We start from the raw sequence: 10,123 nt of genomic DNA, 5'->3' as shown, positions 1-10,123 counted from the left end.
ATCTGGGCGTCGTGGCTTGGCCGGAATTGAGAAACTTGGTTTTTTAATTGCTGTAATTCCAAAACACGCCTGAAAATCATGAAACTTGGCATGGTCTCATGACATGGCAACGACATGCTGTGGTAATTTTTCTGTTCGATTTGCGAAGGCCCACACATTAACAATCAATGAAGTCATTTTGTAACAAGTGCTGTCACGTTACTAATCGGAAACACAAGTATTATTGAAACCATGGGCGTTCGACTTACCAATTACGTGCAGCCACACATCCCCTTTTTTATTGGCTAGGAGGTGTCATGCGGGGTAGCTATTTGAGTTCGGGAGGCGTGCGATCAGACCCCTGCGCGTGCTCATTGGGAGGAGAGCCCTTTGACCGCTACCCGCCACGCACCTCCCTCCCAACGTCTCCATTAATGGCGCCCGAGCACCTGTTCTACGGTGTGGCTATGTCTCACTGGACTGAGATTTAAGAGAGAAAAATAAAAATCTGAAAAGAAAGTTTTGCATGGATCTTGATGTAAGATCCGACGGACCTATATAGCATCGACTATGACTTATAGCAAGCATGATGAATATAAGGATGATGACACTGGATACTAATTGTCTTACATATTTGCAAACATAATTAAAAAAGCCACATGTGGCAACGCTCGAAATACACGAGGGTAAAAGAAGAAGGAAGACAACGATTTGGCTCGCTGATCTCTACTTTCTTGATGCATTGCTGCAGGCCGCGGGAACTAGTCTCCGCGGCGAGCGGCGACGAGCTCTTTCTTGTCCTCAAAATGCTGCTTGAGAGCATCCACAGATTCCTCCACCAGCCTTCTGCGCTCGATGCGCAGCTTGTCATTCGCATCCATAAGTTTCTCGACGATGACACCGGTCCTCTTCAACAAGGCAGCGGTCTACTCCTGCTGCTTCGCACTTCCGATGATCTTCACCCTCAGCAGGTCGCGCTCGGCCCGGAGCTTCGCATTGCTCTCATTTAGTTGCTGGATGATGTCAGTGGACTGTTCAAACGAGGCTTGCAGGTCATCCTGCAACCTCGCCCACCTGGAGATCTAATCCATCTGCCTATGGACGAGGGCACGCATGCGCCTGTAAGAGTCCTCGCCTGCCCACTAGATTTTTCCCAGGCCGCCGCGGCAAGGGAGGACATCTCTGCTGCATTCGCGGTGCGCCGGGACATCTCTTCTGCTTCCACGGCACGACCGGACCAGTCTACTGCATCAACGGCGTGGTGGGTCCTCCGTGCTGCTTTAGCGGCACGGCAGGACCTCTCTGCTGCTACGGCCATGCGGAGGGACATGATGGATGCTATCACGGTGAGGGGGGACATCTCTCATGCTCCCGCTTCCAGGCTTGCCTCTCCCTCGTTGCAATCTCTCGATCCAGAACTCACGCTGGCCATGGTGGATGCAAGGGAACAATGATGAATGACTTGTTTGTTTTTGACTTTTTGTGGATGAGGAGTTGAGTAGGAATGTGCAGTCATCTTGGAGTAGAAGTATTTATAACCACGTAGTAATACACTCCTAAGTGGGAAACCATTTAGGTTTTGATTGGTGTGAACAAGTTTGCAATTTGGAATGTGATGGGATGCATGCTCAAAATTTACTGACGGTTATAAGTGCGGCACTATTCCCGGAAGGCGTAACGTGGGCACGTACGCCTTCTCGGCCGCGTACGTGGTGTTTGCACCATAGGGTGCACCACAATAGGCAATGTTAGCACACTTCTTTTAATTATAATGGGTGTGCCCGTCTAGCGCACACACGTTGATCTATCTAACTGTTTCAGTTTGTTGTGGCTAATTGCAAATAGTTCATCCATGTGAAGTGTATGCCATCAATCGCAGACACTTTGATCTAGCTTACCCGTTTCTGTTCTGTTGCCTAATCGCAAACAGTTAATCCTTCTGAAGCGTATGCCCTCAATCACACACACCCTGATCTGGCTAACCGTTTCTTTTGTGTTGCCTAATCACAAACAGTTCATCCGAGTGAACCGTATGCTGTATATCGCACACACCTTCATCTAGCTGCCCGTTTCTTTTGTGTTGCCTAATCACAAACAATTCGTCCGAGTGAACCGTATGCTCTATATTGCACACGCCTTCATCAGGCTGCCCGTTTCTTTTGTTCCCCCTCATCGCAAACAGTTCATTTGACTGAACCGTATGCCCTGGATCGCACACGCAACTAAAATCTGAACCGTGTTTGATGCATGCTCCATCGCAAATGTTTTCACCTTTTTGATAGTTTTCATATAGCACCGTTTGCGATTATGGCATCACACACAGTTTCTCGAAGGGTCTCTGTATTGGGGAACGTAGTAATTTCAAAAAAATTCCAATGCATAGCAAGATCATGGTGATGCATAGCAACGAGAGGGAAGAGTATCGTCCATGTACCCTCGTAGACCCTAAGCGGAAGCGTTATGAGAACGCGGTTGATGTAGTCGAACGTGTTCACGACCCGACCGATCCATGTACCGAACGTATGGCACCTCCGAGTTCAGCACACGTTCAGCTCGATGACGTCCCACGAACTCTGATCCAGCAGAGCTTCACGGGAGAGTTCCGTCAGCATGACGTCGTGATGATGATGATGATGTTGCTACCGACGCAGGGCTTCGCCTAAGCACCGCTACGATATGATCGAGGTGGATTATGGTGGCGGGGGCACCGCACACGACTAAGGGATCAATCATCAACTTATGTGTTCTAGGGTGCCCCTGCCCCGTATATAAAGGAGCAAGGGGGGAGGCCGGCCAGCCCCTGTAGGGCGCGCCAGGAGGAGGAGTCTTCCTCCTAGTAGGAGTAGGACTCCCCTTTCCTACTCCTACTAGGAGGAGGAAAGGAAGGGGGAAGGGGAGAAGGAAGGAGAGGGAGGAAAGGAGGAAAGGGGGGTCGGCCCCCTAGTCCAATTCGGTTTGGGCTAGGGGGGTCGCGCGCCCTGCCTCCTCTCTTCCACCACTTGGCCCATGAGGCCCAATACTTCTTCCCCGTATTCCCGTAACTCCCCGGTACTCCGAAAAATACCCGAATCACTTGGAACCTTCCCGATGTCCGAATATAATCGTCCAATATATCGATCTTTACGTCTCGACCATTTCGAGACTCCTCGTCATGTCCCCGATCTCATCCGAGACTTTGAACTACTTTCGATACATCAAATCACATAAACTCATAATACCGATCGTCACCGAATGTTAAGCGTGCGAACCCTATGGGTTCGAGAAATATGTAGACATGACCGAGACATGTCTCCGGTCAATAACCAATAGCAGAACCTGGATGTTCATATTGGTTCCTACATATTCTACAAAGATCTTTATCGGTCAAACCGCATAACAACATACGTTGTTCCCTTTGTCATCGGTATCTCAATACCTAGTTCAATCTCGTTACCGGAAAGTCTCTTTACTCGTTCCGTAATGCATCATCCCGCAACTAACTCATTAGTTGCATTGCTTGCAAGGCTTATGGTGATGTGCATTACCGAGAGGGCCCAGAAATACCTCTCCGACAATCGGAGTGACAAATCCTAGTCTTGATCTATGCCAACTCAACAAGTACCATCGGAGACACCTGTAGAGCACCTTTATAATCACCCAGTTACGTTGTGACATTTGGTAGCACACAAAGTGTTCCTCCGATAATCGGGAGTTGCATAATCTCATAGTCATAGGAACATGTATAAGTCATGAAGAAAGCAATAGCAGTAAACTAAAACGATGAAGTGCTAAGCTAACGGAACATCATTCTCCTAATGATGTGATCCCGTTTATAAAATGACAACCCACGTCTATGGTTAGAAAACATAACCATCTTTGATCAACGAGCTAGTCAAGTAGAGGCATACTAGTGACACTCTGTTTGTATATGTATTCACACATGTATTATGTTTCTGGTTAATACAATTCTAGCATGAATAATAACCATTTATCGTGATATAAGGAAATAAATAATATCTTTATTATTTCCTACAGGGCATATTTCCTTCACTCTGATCGTAGTGTCGCGTTAGCAGCATCCTGCAGTAGTGTTTGGTGCCAGTGTTGAGCATGAACATTATATCTGGATCTTGTTTGATGCGAGATGGTTATTCATTTAAATCAGAGAATAATGGTTGTTCTATTTATATGAGTAATATCTTTTATGGTCATGCACCCTTGATGAGTGGTCTATTTTACTAAACCTTGATAGTAGTGATACACATGTTCATAGTATTGAAGCCAAAAGATGCAGAGTCGATAATGATAGTGCAACTTATTTGTGGCACTGCCATTTAGGTCATATTGGTGTAAAGCGCATGAAGAAACTCCATTCTGATGGACTTCTAGAATCACTTGATTATGAATCACTTGGTACTTGCGAACCAGGCCTCATGGGCAAGATGACTAAAACTCCATTCTCCGGAACAATGAAGCGAGCAACAGAGTTATTTTAAATCATACATACTGATGTTGTGGTCCAATGAACATTGAAGCTCGCGGCGGATATCGTTATTTTCTCACCTTCACAGATGATTTGAGCAGATATGGGTATATCTACTTAATGAAACATAAGTCTAAAACATTTGAAAAGTTGAAAGAATTTCAGAGTGAAGTGGAAAATCATCGTAACAAGAAAATCAAGTTTCTGCGATCTAATCATGGAGGTGAATATTTGAGTTATGAGTTTGCACTTCATTTGAAACAATGCGGAATAGTTTCGCAACTCACACCACCAGGAACACCACAGCGTAATGGTGTGTCTGAACGTCGTAATCGTACTTTACTAGATATGGTGCGATCTATGATGTATCTCACTGATTTACCGCTATCATTTTGGGGGTATGCTTCAGAGACGGCTGCATTCACATTAAATAGGGCACCATCTAAATCCGCTGAGATGACACCTTATGAACTGTGGTTTGGTAAGAAACCCAAGTTGTCATTTCTTAAAGTTTAGGGTTGCGATGCTTATGTGAAGAAGCTTCAACCTGATAATCTCGAACCCAAATCGGAGAAATGTGTCTTCATAGGATACCCAAAGGAGACTGTTGGGTACACCTTCTATCACAGATCCGAAGGCAAGATATTCGTTGCTAAAAATGGATCCTTTCTAGAGAAGGAGTTTCTCTCGAAAGAAGTGAGTCGGAGGAAAGTAGAACTTGATGAGGTAATTGTACGTGCTCCCTTATTGGAAAATAGTTCATCACTGAAATCAGTTCTAGTAATTCCTACACCAGTAAGTGAGGAAGCTAATGATGATGATCATGAAACTTCTGATCAAGTTACCACCGAACCTCGTAGGTCAACCAGAGTAAGATCCGCACCAGAGTGGTACAGTAATCCTGTTCTGGAAGTCATGTTACTTGACCATGATGAACCTATGAACTATGAGGAAGCGATGATCAGCCCAGATTCCGCAAAATGGCTTGAGGCCATGAAATCTAAGATGGGATCCATGTATGAGAACAAAGTGTGGACTTTGGTTGACTTGCGTGATGATCAGCAGGCCATATACAATAAATGGATCTTCAAGAAGAAGACTGACACTGACGGTAATATTACTGTTTACAAAGCTCGACTTGTTGCAAAAGGTTTTCGACAAGTTCAAGGAGTTGACTACAATGAGACTTTCTCACCCGTAGCGATGCTTAACTCTGTCTGAATCATGTTAGCAATTACCGCATTTTATGATTACAAAATTTGGAAAATGGATGTCAAAACTGCATTCCTTAATGGATATCTTAAAGAAGAGTTGTATATGATGCAACCAGAAGGTTTTGTCGATCCAAAAGGTGCTAACAAAGTGTGCAAGCTCCAGTGATCCACTTATGGACTGGTGCAAGCCTCTCGAAGTTGGAATATACGCTTTGATAGTGTGATCAAAGCATATGGTTTTATACAGACTTCTGGAGAAGCCTGTATTTACAAGAAAGTGAGTGGGAGCTCTGTAGCATTTCTAATATTATATGCAGATGACATATTGTTGATCGGAAATGATACTGAATTTCTGAATAGCATAAAAGGATACTTGAATAAAGAAAATTCAATGAAAGACCTCGGTGAAGCTGCTTATAGATTGGGCATCAAGATCTGTAGAGATAGATCAAGACGCTTAATTGGACTTTCACAAAGCACATACCTTGATAAAGTTTTGAAGAAGTTCAAAATGGATCAAGCAAAGAAAGGGTTCTTTCTTGTGTTACAAGGTGTGAAGTTGAGTCAGACTCAATGCCCGACCACTGCAGAAGATAGAGAGAAAATGAAAGGTGTTCCCTATGCTTCAGCCATAGGCTCTATCATGTATGCAATGTTGTGTACCAGACCTGATGTGTGCCTTGATATCAGTTTAGTTGGGAGGTACCAAAGTAATCCAAGAGTGGATCACTGGAAAGCGGTCAAGAACATCCTGAAATACCTAAAAAGGACTAAGGATATGTTTCTCGTATATGGAGCTGACAAAGAGCTCGTCATAAATGGTTACGTCGATGCAAGCTTTGACACTGATCCAGATGACTCTAAGTCACAAACTGGATACATGTTTTTATTAAATCGTGGAGCTGTCAGTTGGTGCAGTTCCAAGCAGAGCGTCGTGGCGGGATCTACATGTGAAGCGGAGTACATAGCTGCTTCGGAAGCAACGAATGAAGGAGTTCATATCCGATATAGGTGTCATACCTAGTGCATCGGGTCCAATGAAAATCTTTTGTGACAATACTGGTGCAATTGCCTTGGCAAAGGAATCCAGATTTCACAAGAGAACCAAGCACATCAAGAGACGCTTCAATTCTATCCGTGATCAAGTCAAGGAGGGAGACATAGATATTTGCAAGATACATACGGATCTGAATGTTGCAGACCCGTTGACTAAGCCTCTCTCATGAGCAAAACATGATCAGCACCAAGACTCCATGGGTGTTAGAATCATTACAATGTAATCTAGATTATTGACTCTAGTGCAAGTGGGAGACTGAAGGAAATATGCCCTAGAGGCAATAATAAAGTTATTATTTGTATTTCCTTATATCATGATAAATGTTTATTATTCATGCTAGAATTGTATTAACCGGAAACTTAGTACATGTGTGAATACGTGGACAAACATAGTGTCACTGGTATGCCTCTACTTGACTAGCTCGTTGAATCAATGATGGTTATGTTTCCTGACCATAGACATGAGTTTTCATTTGATTAACGGGATCACATCATTTGAGAATGATGTGATTAACTTGACCCATCTGTTAGCTTAGCACGATGATCGTTTAGTTTGTTGCTATTGCTTTCTCCATAACTTATACATGTTCCTATGACTATGAGATCATGCAACTCCCGAATACCGGAGGAACACTTTGTGTGCTACCAAATGTCACAATGTAACTAGGTGATTATAAAGGTGTCTATGATGGTGTTTGTTGAGTTGGCATAGATCGAGATTAGGATTTGTCACTCCGATTGTCGGAGAGGTATCTCTGGGCCCTCTCGGTAATGCACATCAATATAAGCCTTGCAAGCAATGTGACTAATGAGTTAGTTGCGGGATGATGCATTACAGAACGAGTAAAGAGACTTGCTGGTAATGAGATTGAACTAGGTATTTAGATACCAACGATCGAATCTTGGGCAAGTAACATACCGATGACAAAGGGAACAACGTATATTGTTATGCGGTTTGACCGATATAGATCTTCATAGAATATGTGGGAGCCAATATGAACATCCAGGTTCCGCTATTGGTTATTGATCGGAGACGTGTCTCGGTCATGTCTACATAGTTCTCGAAACCGTAGGGTCCGCACGCTTAACGTTCGGTATTATGAGTTTATGTGTTTTGATGTACCGAAGGTATTTCAGAGTCCCGGATGTGATCATGGACATGACGAGGAGTCTCGAAATGGTCAAGAGATAAAGATTGATACATTGGATGACTATATTCGGACACCGGATGAGTTATGGGGGTCATCAGATAATTATCGGAGTGCCGGGGGTTATCGGAACACCCGGGGGAACTAATGGGCCAACATGGGCCTTGTGTGAGAGAGAGGAGGGACCATAAGGCTGCCCCCCTTGGGAGTCCGAATTGGACAAGGAAGGGGGGCGGCGCCCCCTCTTTCCCTCCCTCTCTCCCTCTCTTTCCTTCCCCCTCCTTCTTCCTAGTTGGACTAGGAAAAGGGGAGTCCTACTCCTACTAGGAGGAGGACCCCTCCCTCTCCTTAGCGCGCCCTGCTACGTCTTGAGCTTGCGTTGGTTTCCCTGAAGAGGAAGGGATGATGCAACAGAGTAGCGTAAGTATTTCCCTCAGTTTTTGAGAACCAAGGTATCAATCCAGTAGGAGGCCACGGTCAAGTCCCTCGTACCTGCACAAAGCGATAGCTACTCGCAACCAATGCGATTAGGGGTTGTCAATCCCTTCACGGTCACTTACGAGAGTGAGATCTGATAGATATAATATTTTTGGTATTGTTGGTATAAAGATGCAAAGTAAAAAGTAAAAGCAAAGTAAAAAGCAAAGCAAGATTAAAGTGATGGAGTTTGATATGATGAGAATAGACCCGGGGGCCATAGGTTTCACTAGTGGCTTCTCTCAAGAGCATAAGTATTCTACGGTGGGTGAACAAATTACTGTTGAGCAATTGACAGAATTGAGCATAGTTATGAGAATATCTAGGCATGATCATGTATATAGGCATCACGTCCGTGACAAGTAGATCGAAACGATTCTACATCTACTACTATTACTCCACTCAACGACCGCTATCTAGCATGCATCTAGAGTATTAAGTTAAAAACAGAGTAACGCCTTAAGCAAGATGACATGATGTAGAGAGATAAATTCATGCAATATGAAATAAACCCCATCTTGTTATCCTCGATGGTAACGATACAATACGTGCCTTGCTGCCCCTTCTGTCACAGGGTAAGGACACCGCAAGATCAAACCCAAAGCTAAGCACTTCTCCCATGGCAAGAACTACCAATCTAGTTGGCCAAACCAAACGGATAATTCGAAGAGACTTGCAAAGATAACCAATCATACATAAAAGAATTCAGAGAAGATTCAAATATTATTCATAGATAGACTTGATCATAAACCCACAATTCATCGGTCTCAACAAACACACCGTAAAAAGAAGATTACATCGAATAGATCTCCACAAGAGAGGGGGAGAACTTTGTATTGAGATACGAAGAGAGAGAAAAGGCCATCTAGCTACTAACTATGGACCCGAAGGTCTAAGGTAAACTACTCACACTTCATCGGAGGGGCTAGGATGATGTAGAAGCCCTCCGTGATGACGGCCCTCTTCCGGCGGAGCTCCAGAACAGGCCCCAAGATGGGATCTCGTGCATACAGAAAGTTGCGGCGGTGGAATTAGGTTTTTGGCTCATGTTCTGATCGTTTGGGGGTACGTGTGTATATATAGGAGGAAGAAGTACGCCGGAGGAGCAACGAGGGGCCCACGAGGCAGGGGGCGCGCCCTAGGGGGGGTGCCCCCCACCCTCGTGACCGCCTCTTTTGTTCCTTGGAGCAGGGTCCAAGTCTTCTGGATCACGTTCGGTGAGAAAATCACGTTCCCGAAGATTTTATTCCGTTTGGACTCCGTTTGATATTCTGTTTCTCCGAAACACTGAAATAGGCAAAAAACAACAATTCTGGGCTGGGCCTCCGGTTAATAGGTTAGTCCCAAAAATATTATAAAAGTGGAAAATAAAGCCCAATATAGTCCAAAACAGTAGATAATATAGCATGGAGCAATCAAAAATTATAGATACATTAGAGACGTATCAGGCATCCCCAAGCTCAATTCCTACTCGTCCTTGAGTAGGTAAATGATAAAAAGAGAATTTTTGATGCGGAGTGCTACTTGGCATAATTTCAATGCCAATCTTCTTAATTGTGGTATGAATATTCAGATTAGAAAGATTCAAAACAAAATTTTATATTGACACAAAAATAATAATACTTCAAGCATACTAACAAAGCAATTATGTCTTCTCAAAATAACATGGCCAAAGAAAGTTATCCCTACAAAATCATATAGTTTGGCTATGCTCCATCTTCACCACACAAAGTATTTAAATCATGCACAACCCCGATGACAAGCCAAGAAATTGTTTCATACTCTAA

The sequence above is a fragment of the Triticum aestivum genome, chromosome 7A (assembly GCF_018294505.1).
Source record: "Triticum aestivum cultivar Chinese Spring chromosome 7A, IWGSC CS RefSeq v2.1, whole genome shotgun sequence".
Classification (NCBI taxonomy): domain Eukaryota; kingdom Viridiplantae; phylum Streptophyta; class Magnoliopsida; order Poales; family Poaceae; genus Triticum; species Triticum aestivum.
Note: the sequence above shows the minus strand (reverse complement) of the source record.